The sequence below is a fragment of the Amia ocellicauda genome, chromosome 2, assembly GCF_036373705.1.
Source record: "Amia ocellicauda isolate fAmiCal2 chromosome 2, fAmiCal2.hap1, whole genome shotgun sequence".
Classification (NCBI taxonomy): Eukaryota; Metazoa; Chordata; class Actinopteri; order Amiiformes; family Amiidae; genus Amia; species Amia ocellicauda.
In genome coordinates, this window is record NC_089851.1 from 25,315,846 (window position 1) to 25,329,964 (window position 14,119).

Genomic DNA, 14,119 nt, shown 5'->3' on the forward strand with positions numbered 1-14,119 from the left:
TACACAAAGATTGGTTTGCTGCAAACTATAAGTACTTTTGTTGTAATGTATTGTACATCAATATTGTTACCTATCTATGTTAAATGTAGGTATCTTAATTTCATACAGGTTGTGTAAGTCAAAGGAAAGACACTCTTTTTACAGTTAGGTCCATACATATTTGGACAAGGATACAATTGTCATCATTTTGGCTCTGTACACCACCACAATGGATTTAAAAGGAACCAATCAATATCTTCTTGAAGTGTAGACTTTCATCTTTAATTTTAGGGTAGTTACATGGGGTGAACAGTGTAGGAATTACATCCATTTATATATGTGGTCCCTCTACGGTCTCAAAAGTATTTGGACAAACTAATATAATCATGAAATAAATTGTGAGTTTCAATACTTGGTTGCAAATCCTTTGCAGTCAATGACTGCCTGAAGTCTGGAACCCACAGACAGTGGCGATTCTAGAGTTTGTGTGGGCCCCGGGCAAAATCATTCCTGAGGGTATTTTCTCTCATGAGAGCGGGGGGTGGGGGGTCAGATGGAGTTTTCTCCAGTGAGAGCCGGGGGGGGAGTTGGCTGGGATGCCCACCCCCTTGCGATGCCCCTGCCCACATACATCACCAGATGTTAGGTTTCTTCCCTGGTGATGCTCTGCCAGGCCTGCACTGCAGCTGTCTTTAGTTCCTGCTTGTTCTTGGGGCGTTTTGCCTTCAGTTTTGCCTTAGAAATGGATTGCAGATTAGTTTCATATTACTGGTTTGAAAAAATCCCAGAGATTTCAGATTGATATGCAGGTTGTGGGGTTGTTGCAATTGTTTCCCATACATTTCAGTGCCGCAAATAAACACTTTATCTCCCAGTTGCCCTTCTCTGGATTATAATTTGCACACAGATCATTAAAGACAAAAGTGCACTAACATCACCTACCCCATCTGAATTCCATGTTAATTAAGTACACCACCTGAGTGTCCCAAATAGGTTTACATACTTAACATTGAATCTCTTAAGATAGTTGATGAGTACAGGATTTATTGCTTATCGCCTTAATAACCCTAACCCTAAGCAAAAGTGGAATTAATGAATCATAGAGAAGTAAATGTCTTTGAAAGAAAATAAAGTACTATGCTTTTGTATCTGTATTTCAGTATGCCCAAACTCAATATAAAAAAGAAAGGTTTGGGTAGATTATCTGACTTGTACTGTTACTACTGAAAAAAAAGCTAACATAACTGCCACAGCCTTTACTTTCCATGCTATTTATTACAGTGTAAAACTGAAGGACAAGCCAAAATATGTTTCCATTTTCCATTGATAAATCTTATCACCGGACTGAGAGAAGACAGCCTGGTTTTGGAAATCATTAAATTGACAGAAATGTTTTAATGGGAAAACTCCTGGACTGTGCTAATCATCTGTCTTAGTCAGACTGTGGATGTGGACCTCACAGTCATTGAGAACAAGAGACACATGAAAAATTGATGTGTCAACCACGAATTCTAATAATGTAAGGTGCAAAATAAATTAAATAAATAACTACGCAAACAATAATTTATATTTATAATAATAATACAAATAATAAGGAGGATTATGGTTACAAAAGTAAAGGAAAAGCACAAACAAGTAATATATAAAAACAGTTATATAGGGGTACACACACACAACTAATACAGTGAGGGAAAAAAGTATTTGATCCCCTGCTGATTTTGTACGTTTGCCCACTGACAAAGAAATGATCAGTCTATAATTTTAATGGTAGGTGTATTTTAACAGTGAGAGACAGAATAACAACAAAAAAATCCAGAAAAACGCATTTAAAAAAAGTTATACATTGATTTGCATGTTAATGAGGGAAATAAATATTTGACCCCTTCGACTTAGTACTTGGTGGCAAAACCCTTGTTGGCAATCACAGAGGTCAGACGTTTCTTGTAGTTGGCCACCAGGTTTGCACACATCTCAGGAGGGATTTTGTCCCACTCCTCTTTGCAGATCCTCTCCAAGTCATTAAGGTTTCGAGGCTGACGTTTGGCAACTCGAACCTTCAGCTCCCTCCACACATTTTCTATGGGATTAAGGTCTGGAGACTGGCTAGGCCACTCCAGGACCTTAATGTGCTTCTTCTTGAGCCACTCCTTTGTTGCCTTGGCTGTGCGTTTTGGGTCATTGTCATGCTGGAATACCCATCCACGACCCATTTTCAATGCCCTGGCTGAGGGAAGGAGGTTCTCAACCAAGATTTGACGGTACATGGCCCCGTCCATCGTCCCTTTGATGCGGTGCAGTTGTCCTGTCCCCTTAGCAGAAAAACACCCCCAAAGCATAATGTTTCCACCTCCTCCTCCAAACACGGCGAGTTGAGTTGATGCCAAAGAGCTCGAATTTGGTCTCATCTGACCACAATACTTTCACTCAGTTCTCCTCTGAATCATTCAGATGTTCATTGGCAAACTTCAGACGGGCCTGTACATGTGCTTTCTTGAGCAAGGGGACCTTGTGGGCGCTGCAGGATTTCAGTCCTTCACGGCGTAGTGTGTTACCAATTGTTTTCTTGGTGACTATGGTGCCAGCTGCCTTGAGATCATTAACAAGATCCTCCCGTGTAGTTCTGGGCTGATTCCTCACCGTTCTCATGATCATTGAAACTCCACGAGGTGAGATCTTGCATGGAGCCCCAGACCGAGGGAGACTGACAGTTATTTTGTGTTTCTTCCATTTGCGAATAATCGCACCAACTGTTGTCACCTTCTCACCAAGCTGCTTGGCGATGGTCTTGTAGCCCATTCCAGCCTTGTGTAGGTCTACAATCTTGTCCCTGACATCCTTGGACAGCTCTTTGGTCTTGGCCATGGTGGAGAGTTTGGAATCTGATTGATTGATTGCTTCTGTGGACAGGTGTCTTTTATACAGGTAACGAGCTGAGATTAGGAGCAGTCCCTTTAAGAGAGTGCTCCTAATCTCAGCTCGTTACCTGTATAAAAGACACCTGGGAGCCAGAAATCTTGCTGATTGATAGGGGATAAAATACTTATTTCCCTCATTAACATGCAAATCAATTTATAACTTTTTTGAAATGCGTTTTTCTGGATTTTTTTGCTGTTATTCTGTCTCTCACTGTTAAAATACACCTACCATTAAAATTATAGACTGATCATTTCTTTGTCAGTGGGCAAACGTACCAAATCAGCAGGGGATCAAATACTTTTTTCCCTCACTGTACATACATACATAAATAAATAAATAATAGGGGTACACACACGAATAATACATAAATAAATAAATAATAGAGGTACACACAAATAATAAATAAATAAACAAACACACACACACACACACACACACACACACACACACACAAATGTATGCTGGTAGAAATCTCAACTAATGAATTAGGCATCTCTGCCACACAGAAAATGAGCCTCTGAAATGTCAATTGTAATGACTGTTATTTAAGCATTAACATTTTTTAGATATCATTCACTATATAAGCTTTTCCTTTTAATGTAATTTTAGTTTTTCTGTATAAAGATATACTTTAGGAATGGCCTAATGTTTCTTAATGTTATTTTTAAATAAATCTTTAGCCATTCATTGCAATTGCAATTAGATGGAAGAAACTATTTTGCATTTCTTATGAAAAGTTAGCAAGATGAAAAAAGGGCACATAGGTGACAGGAGGCACAGCAAGTATAAATGGAACAGTGCTGTTGGGTTAAGACAAAGGAAGGTAATAACTTTAAATGTAGAATATAAAACAGCTTTTGTCATATGATTATTTATTTCTGGAAATAGAATTCAACCCATAATCTAAATATGGACATGCCTCTTAAAGCCTCGTATGTCTTTAAAAAGAGTATTTTAGAGTTATTTCTCTGAGGCTACACAAAGCCTGGAAACTGCAGAACTGATACACAGCTTCGTCACCGGGGATCTGACAGACAGTTCATTCATCCCTGAGCAGTCTTCCTGAGGTTAAGAGAAATTATTCTATGCTTTTGTCTCAGCTTGCTACTGATGGTTGCTTGTGCAAATATCACAGATTTCCAGTCAATAAATTTACAGAAAAGAGTTTATTGACTCAAAATCTAGTTTCACACTGAAAATATTTTATAATCGGTCAATTGCAAACGTACGCAATTATCAACGCTATGTAGGCTAATATTCACCTGGAACTTCATGTTACAAAAGTCAATAGTCTGAAACTGCCAAGCATTAGATTTTTCCTTTCACCCCTTTCATCTCCAGATTTGGTCTTGAATTTCATATATTACAATAGATCTGTCAAACAGCATGGATAGATATATTATCTATTCTTTTTTATGCACACTATCTAGATGTAAGATATATTGAGAGATAAGGTGATAATTCCCACAATATTTTGCCTTTAATAACAGCTACCTAGTTTTCAATAGGAATGACAGGAAACTAATCAGATTTGTATTTTAATTTATTGGACCTGAGATTACATAAAATGGCCAGTTTGCCGATTTATCATTTATACTCGTTGCATCGGGTGTTTAACAAAATGAGGAAATTGGGTTTTTCTTCCTATCAATACAATGTAAATTAATCTTCTAGTGTCAGTTTAAATACTGTGGAACACTTCCTTAACATGTACATATTACTATTAAAAGATACATTTTGGGGTCTGATAATATATTTTTGCACCTGAACTGTGTGCATGCATGGGAAATTAACAGAAAGCACTGGGGGTTTTGGTGTCAAGAGGGTTTTGGTGCCAAGTTTTTCCTCAAAAGGAATAATAAGAAATTATAAATGTATTCTAAATAAATAATAGCAATGCTCTGTACAATGAAATAAAAGAAGATTATATCCATATTGGTTGTAATAACTGTCTGCTTCAAAACAAATAAAATTAAATCAACATATGACTCATATTAAATGTATTAAAAATCGAATTAATCAGACCTAAAGTATTTTTCTGTTTTGTCTTAAGGCTAAAAATGATCCTCTGATGTCTTGTGCCTGTCTAATGCTGAATACCTTATCCACCCATTCATACTGAAATACTTTAAAATTGAAGAGAAAACAAGAAATAGTATTTCAAGCAGTGAAATTCAACACACTTGAAAAGCAGAATACATTGGTCAAACAAACTAAATAAATGAGCCCCATATTATTTTTAAAAATATGTATATTCAGTGGATAACTAAGTCTCGCTGTAACATTTTACAATGATAGGTCTCTAATGCCACACGTGTCTAGTGTTATGTGATTTATTTTATGGTGAATGTGTTTCATGAATGATTCAATAAAATACTGTCACTTTAAATACCATTACTGGCGAGATAAAGGAGATGGTAAGTGTTATGAACAGGGATGATCATGAGTATTGTTCTCTGGGGCCAATACAATAGTGCCTAGATTTCTTGGGGGTTATACCATCCGAATGATGCAGACAAATTTGATTCAGATTAGACCTCCCTTATGATACAGAAGAATAGAGCTGGTGCAGGTTACATTGATTGTAAATATTTATTTTCTTTACATAAGACTTTTGAAATACAAACTAAGGACATTTTGGATAAGCTCTCTGTCAGGTGGTGTTATATTAAAATCATGCATTTAATTCACATGCATTTCTGAGATTGTTTTATATAATTACAAAAGCCATGGATATATATAATGATGTGTGGCAAGTCTAATAACGCTACTTACTCTTGCACAGTCAATTAATACCAGATGCTCTACACATTTTCTGAAGAGAGATAAATGAGGTATGGGCTAACAAACCATGGGGAAGGGAACATGTCATGGATAAAGAATGGCTGTGTGAACATTGAGAACAATACAATCTCAGTTGAGTTATTTACCAAGACATGGGTCTGCAAAACCATGTACCTAACAAAATTAGCCTGCCAAAAAAAAAAAAACACAATCCAATCAAATTACACAACAACCTGTATAAAATTATGTTGTGTAATAGAAAATAATATGTATTTACCCATATTTATGTATTTATGTTTTTGACACCTGTAACTGGTGCACAATTCTAAGGAAATACATAAAGGAATGCCGAGTCTTTGGGATCACATCTACAAGATACAAGAGTGTGCAGGTTCCATATATTACAAATCTTTGTATGTATGACATGGTTAGCTTGTAAAAACTGAAGACTTTATTTTTACGACTTAACTATCTCATAAAAACAGAAAGTAAATTTTCATTATATAATTAACTCATAAAAAACAGAACTGTGTTCTAACAATGTAAGAATAGGAGAATATCACAGGAACATCCGACATGGATGATGTATTTGTCATAATCATGTTCTGTTCTTGGTTAGGTTGGAGCCATCGTGGCATTTTGGAATGTTAAGTGCATTCGATTGTATTTAATGGAAGAAATAAAATTCTCGACAGTTACATGGATACAGAAAAATGATTAGCATTTAACGATAACACATTAAGGGGCACACTTTACAATAATGGCCATCCATTTTTAATTATTTGATTAATTAATACTACAGGAATAACACATGAATACCTTGTGCACTTAATCTGCATTCTGCAGTTAATTACGTGTGACAAGGTTAGTATCAGGGTTAGGGATAGGTTTACAGACTGGGTTTGGCATTAGGGTTTATACACGTGATTAACATCATAACTCAGTGGAAGAGCTATCAGTGGATGAGTTATTCATACGTTATTCCTGGTGCCCATTATTGTAAAGTGTTATCCTTACCCTAAAGTTACCCTTAATGTTAGTGTTATAGGAGCCACATATGTACCTTATGTGATAAAGCCAGGCTCATATTTTAGATCATTCCTCATTTGATTTGTTAAAAACCCAGTAATACATATGGAGGCTATGTCTTGATTTGTACTTTTCTGTACCAATGTACTTATTATCTCTTTTTGTTGCCAGCTATAGCAACTAAGGAGAAAGTGCCAGCTGGAGTGTAATTACTGTGAGATTGTCTGAGATTCACAGTATAAACAACACAATATGTACTTGGTAACTAAACAGTAAAATGACATCAACACAAACCTTAAATTCATGAAGCACTATTTGTCCAAATCGGGAAAAAAGGCATCAATGTAAACACTCATGCACATGTCTGCGAGACTCTGCAGGATAATATTTTCATGCTAAGCCTTTTAGAAGCAAATCCAAAGGTTCCACTTGTCCTTTGGATAAAACAACATTTAATTACACTCAGAAAAGGACTTGAATTCCTGCTCTGATCAGTCTACACAAACATCATGTTTTTTCTTTAAATAGTAGCTTTGGGTTAACATATCTTGGAACTTGATTGTTTGAAGTGCTCAGCATGATCATGTAACCTTTCAATACTGCTCATTATGAGGAAAGATGTAGTCAAGTATTCGCCTTGCATCTTTTTATTCCTCATGCATAAAATTGACTAGTCATCCTTTGGAATGGTTCTGCTCTTTGGAAGGGACGCATGTGAAGTGTAAACAGAACAAAGCCAAATAGCATCAAACTCCAAATTGTCCAAGTCAGCCCCAGACAAAAGACTGCCAGTTTGACAAGACTCCAATTCAGCACTGTTCTGAACAGGGAATCATTTATCGTGACTTGTAAATTGCCTTGTTTAAATAGTTAAATTCGAAGTTTAACTTCAAAAAGATCTAGGGGCATAGAATGAAATGAACTCTAATAACATATTCAATTAGTAGTATTAGGGACTCTCTTGTTATGGTTAATGTGAGCTTATAGTTTCTCTTTCTCTCTCTCTCTCTCTCTCTCTCTCTCTCTCTCTCTCTCTCTCTCTCCATCAAAACAAGTAGAAACATCTTTTGGAGGCCTGCATGCAGCAGTGGATCAATAAGGCTGCCCGTGCTGTTGCTGCTGATAAATAGATAAAATGTAAATATAAAATGTAAGCATAAAGCAAAGACAAACTTTTGTGTATGTATAACCAGACAACCCAAGTCACTTTGGCAGTGAAAATAATACATTGTCATTATTTGAATCTTGCAAATAAGCATATATTAACATGTTTATTTATAATTATAGTATCATACATTATGTATAGACTATTAAGTCCTTGAAGTAATTAAAAATTAGAACATATGTAATTAACATAATACATTCCTTTGTTTAGAACTTAACAGATGTGTAAAGTAGTTTGTTTATTGATTAAAAGATAATCTGTCTATCACAACTATCTATTTAACTTTGAAGTGATCTGATCTACCTGAAAAAAATAATCTTTAATTTCTGTATTCTTAAGGTCTGCATCCTTCCTCATAGACTGCAACAAAGTGATCCAATATTATTTCTGTTTCTTGTTAGATTCACACATGTAGAAAACCTGCCATAAGGTAACCTGGTCAAAAATATACACTTAGCCTGCTGAGTGTCACAAACAGCTAAAACCTATTTGTGAAAGATGGGCCCTATAGTCACGATCTCACTGGTTTGAATCTGTGAAATATGACCAGCACACAATTTTATGAGTATTACTGCAGTAGGGCAGGCTTGAGGTTGGCAAAAGAGACCCATTTTGCTTACTGGGTGACTGTGAGTCTGCAGTATAATAACTGAGAGCTATGATAACCCTACCATCAATGTCATGTGACATTTCAGTGGGGAAAGATGATGAAACCTTGACTGTATGCATTGTGTCCTGTGAAAACTACTTACATCTCTCCCACATTAACAATTGCCAGTTACAAAGTGGTAGACCATAAATGAAATAACAGTAAGGAAGTAGTGAACACTATAGTAATACATTATCTGCTGCTCATTTCGATCAGTAAATTGAAGCATTTGTGGTTTCCTAGTCCTAAGCTGGGAAGCTCTGCTGTTAGACACAAATATGTAGTTTGCTTGAAAGTGGCTTGAATTGTGGTCCCTGGGGGCTTGGAAATATAGGACCCTCCAATTAACTTTGATGGTAACACTTTACAATAGGTCTACCAAATTACAGTTTATTAACATAGAGGGTACTCATTAACTACATGTTAGTTACTCGTAAGAACAGTGTAATTAAACATTTGTCAACATGTACTTAATGTGTAAAAATGATTAATAGTATAAGTAAGTACACATTTATTAATCACAGTAAAAGAGAGAAATATGTTATGTTTATTGTAGATGCACCTCAGTAATTTATTTCTAGGATGCTGTAAAGGACTAGTAAGGGAACAACAGGAAATGGGAATACAATTTTGTTACTGTTTTAAGTTCAGGGTAATGAGCTGACAATATTAGAAGCAACAACATTAATGACGCTTTTGCTGCTAAATATTTGACTTGAAGAGTTAAACTAGCAGAAGTGGCAGATTCTAATCAAGTTGCACTGCCCCAAACTAAATTGGAGGCAATTTAAAGCTGTGGATGGAAGCACTACTACTAATGAATGACATTAATCCAACTTTGAAGGAATATAATCACTGATGAATATCTAATCTGCTTGCTGGTCAAAGTGTAGTTCAATCTGGAAATATTCCCTGAACTCACTGGGGAAAACTTCACATGCACTTGGTTAAAGTAGGCATTGATAAAGTATGAAATTAATTGTTCACACAAAAAAGACGAAGCTTCCAGATTCCCAATTTATTCCTTTTAAATTATATTTGTTTTCTGAATTCATAATCAAACTGTATGAATCAAACTAGACACATTGGTGTAATATCATTCAATTGTCCAGTGTGTTATACATACGATCTACACTCACCTAAAGGATTATTAGGAACACCTGTTCAATTTCTCATTAATGCAATTATCTAACCAACCAATCACATGGCAGTTGCTTCAATGCATTTAGGGGTGTGGTCCTGGTCAAGACAATCTCCTGAACTCCAAACTGAATGTCTGAATGGGAAAGAAAGGTGATTTAAGCAATTTTGAGCGTGGCATGGTTGTTGGTGCCAGACGGGCAGGTCTGAGTATTTCACAATCTGCTCAGTTACTGGGATTTTCACGCACAACCATTTCTAGGGTTTACAAAGAATGGTGTGAAAAGGGAAAAACATCCAGTATGCGGCAGTCCTGTGGGCGAAAATGCCTTGTTGATGCTAGAGGTCAGAGGAGAATGGGCCGACTGATTCAAGCTGATAGAAGAGCAAATTTGACTGAAATAACCACTCGTTACAACCGAGGTGTGCAGCAAAGCATTTGTGTAGCCACAACACGTACAACCTTGAGGCGGATGGGCTACAACAGCAGAAGACCCCACCGGGTACCACTCATCTCCACTACAAATAGGAAAAAGAGGCTACAATTTGCACAAGCTCACCAAAATTGGACAGTTGAAGACTGGAAAAATGTTGCCTGGTCTGATGAGTCTCGATTTCTGTTGAGACATTCAGATGGTAGAGTCAGAATTTGGCGTAAACAGAATGAGAACATGGATCCATCATGCCTTGTTACCACTGTGCAGGCTGGTGGTGGTGGTGTAATGGTGTGGGGGATGTTTTCTTGGCACACTTTAGGCCCCTTAGTGCCAATTGGGCATCGTTTAAATGCCACGGCCTACCTGAGCATTGTGTCTGACCATGTCCATCCCTTTATGACCACCATGTACCCATCCTCTGATGGCTACTTCCAACAGAATAATGCACCATGTCACAAAGGTCAAATCATTTCAAATTGGTTTCTTGAACATGACAATGAGTTCACTGTACTAAACTGGCCCCCACAGTCACCAGCTCTCAACCCAATAGAGCATCTTTGGGATGTGGTGGAACGGGAGCTTCGTGTCCTGGATGTGCATCCCACAAATCTCCATCAACTGCAAGATGCTATCCTATCAATATGGGCCAACATTTGTAAAGAATGCTTTCAGCACCTTGTTGAATCAATGCCACGTAGAATTAAGGCAGTTCTGAAGGCGAAAGGGGGTCAAACACAGTATTAGTATGGTGTTCCTAATAATCCTTTAGGTGAGTGTATATGTATATATTATTATTATTATTAATTATTATTATTATTATTATTATTGAGATGATCATGTTTTTCTGTTTGTTTTACCTTTTTAATTTAAGTATATTATTGTTTGTAATCAGTTTGATGATTGTAGAACCGTCTCGGAAATAAGTGGAGAAGTCGTCGAGATAAAGCAAACAGAACTTTAATCAAGCCGCTCGGAAGCCCCACGTCAGGAAATTCCTTCAGTGAGAACTTAATGTTTACAAACATGAGTGCAGCTTTATAGGAAAAATGACATAGAATCTTGAAGCTCCAAAAGATGCAAGCCCTGGAAAGTTTGTAGGCTGCCCTTCCCAAGGGAGGAGGTCATCATAGAGGCAGATGTCTGGTCCTGTTACAGCATACAAATGGTACGATCTTGTGGTTTTCTTAACAACGAGGTAACATCTTTGACTTTGAGAGGAGAAACAGGAAATCCACACACAGACAAACCCAAGGGTGGATACATTCTGGAAAACCCATGGGCGATACATTCGGACAAACCCATTTCTCTTATCATACAAAAACAGAAATGGTAAGAGAATTTAAGAAAGGGTGTATCGTTAACTGCTTTATTTGACCTCCCACTAATAAATCCAATTTGCCAAGTCTGCACAAAATGTCATTATTTCTAATATCAATATAAAACATTATATAGTTAATATAAAATACTTTCTTCATCATTCTAATACAGTCTTCAATGATCCATTTTGTTGGATAATCTGTCTGTTGATGTTAATTTAGTGAATTAGAGGTAAGTACTTCCATTATTTTATTATTCCTTTAACTTTTTTAATTCCACTCCGAGACTAAAAGGTATAAATTGGGAAATATATCAATTGCTTACATTAAATTAAATATTCAGTAATAATAATACCAAGGTTTAATTGAGTTTAAGAAACAATACTCTACTTTGAAACTATCAATCACCATGTATAGAGTGACCCAAGTTGAAAAAGCAAAGCTCAGACAATTATATAATAATTAAACATGCACAAAATATCAAATTTTAAATATGTCAATTTGCTAGTTACATGTTAGTTAAATGTTAAACCATTCAACAGGTCTTTCCACCTCTGTGCTTTACTAAAATGGTAGTAGGCTATGGTGTAAGGAAAGCTACTTTTTTATTTGACTATGACAAAACAATATCAATATTAGTATAGTGGAATGGGTTGGCCACTAACAACTCCTTCTAATTCTGTCCATTCTGTAGTTTTAATTCATTTCTTAAATCTAATTAATAACATGCAAAGGATTTTAAAGTTGAGCCCAAATTTATCCAGCTGTATTCTCTTCCCTAATATTTATACATAGAGCCTTGTTCAGTGAATGACTTTGGGGATTTTGTTTTTTCCCCTTTTACCCAATAAAGTAAAAAATAACAATTGTTATCTGCTTACCAGTTAATTTGCTTTACACAGATGTTTAAACCTTTATTTCTCAGATCCCTGGAGGTACATACCAAGAATCAATAATATTCGTCAAGCAGTCGCTGCTATAATGAAGCTTCTGTTTTCTTTTGCTTTTACCAGGTAATATCACCCCATGCAAATCGCTGCTCTCTTGTTGAAGATTGGTGTTCTCTACCCAAGGCACATAACTTTTTCCTGATTTTGCTCATTCTTATTTGTTGTCTAGCTACATGGTATTTGCCATTATATGGAATAATGTAAATTAAATCATTTAACTGCCATACATTAGATGTGTCTTTATTCAAATGTTTTTTTTTTTTTGTATTATTATTTTCAGTGTTTTTTTCAGCTGTGTAATGATTAAATTAAAGAGCAAACAAGTTGATGACAAATCTCTCTCAGGCTTGAAAGTATTTAATTAAAGCTTTTAATTGAATATTTTTGTTTTCCAGCAGATTCTCATTCAGCAGTTTATACTTATAAATTAATGAGGTGCAATGTATCCTCTTCTGTACAGTTTATACTGGGTAACATGCCATCTTGGGTAACATTTACTCAGAGGAAAGTTAATAGTGCCATAATTACTGAAGAAAAATGTGACTTAAAGAGATTATAAGTATCAAATATGCTTTGCAATGCAATAAATATGGTTTTAAAGTATTATCTGGTTGTTCCCACAGAGTGCTTGGAAGGGGGTGGCATTCATCTGAGTTCACACACCAGTAACACTTGAAGCTTTTAGGGGAGCTTCAGGTTTGAATATTTGCAGTTTTTGCCATCCAAAACACTGCATTTGCTCAGTTATGCAGCTACATCACATGTGTATAATGTTTCACTATATTTGGCACGGAGCTGTGACAGGTGTTTATCATGCTAATCTGCTTTAGAATTAGACTGATGAAATACCTATGAAATGTGCTGAATTTTGAGAGACTAGTAGATGTTTCCTGCACTACCTGTTCATGGATTAATCTTTTTGTATTGTTGTAATATGACTAAAGAATAAATTAATGTATTCATTTATTTATTTAATTATTTGGTACTCTCAAATCTATTATTAACAGACTGGAAGTGGTTCAACATATGCACAAGTCTTTGCAGAAATTAAAGACCATACATCTAAATGAATTTGCTTTTAAAATAAGGGGAATCTGATTTGGGAACAGGAAACTCAGTGCAAACAAACAAACAAAATAACACATGTAATTTAAAACATGTAGCTTTGGGCATGTAATATGACCCAATTTATAAAGTGTAATTATCAACAAGTCATTGCAAGTTTAATGTAATAATCAAGAGTCCGATAAACAAGATGTGGAATTGGTGGATATGTATTTTCTTAATTTTAATTGTATTGTTTAATCCATACTTATATGTTCAATGAAATGCAGTAAAGATAACATTTATAAGTTCTGCTGAAATGATAGAACACACTGCAGACAAGCATACTATTGTACTGTATACTCAATATTTCCTCCATAGGAGCTGCAGTGATTACAGTATTTACATATATTATGCATAGTTCAAAATGTTAATTTGTAAATCATTGTCAACTGTAGTGTACAATTCTGAACTGTTATGATTATCATTTTTGGTTTCCACTTCCCATGCATATACTGTATTAGTACCCTCCTATATTTTGCCATGCATTTGAATGTGCATTATCATGTTGTGCGCAGGTTGTAAGAGTCTTGCTTTGTAAAACAATTAAACATTTTCCCATTTTAAATAAAGAACGGGATGTTTATAATGGAAGCAAATACTTTGTAATACACTGCAGGGAAACCAAAATAAATAAATAAATCATGCAA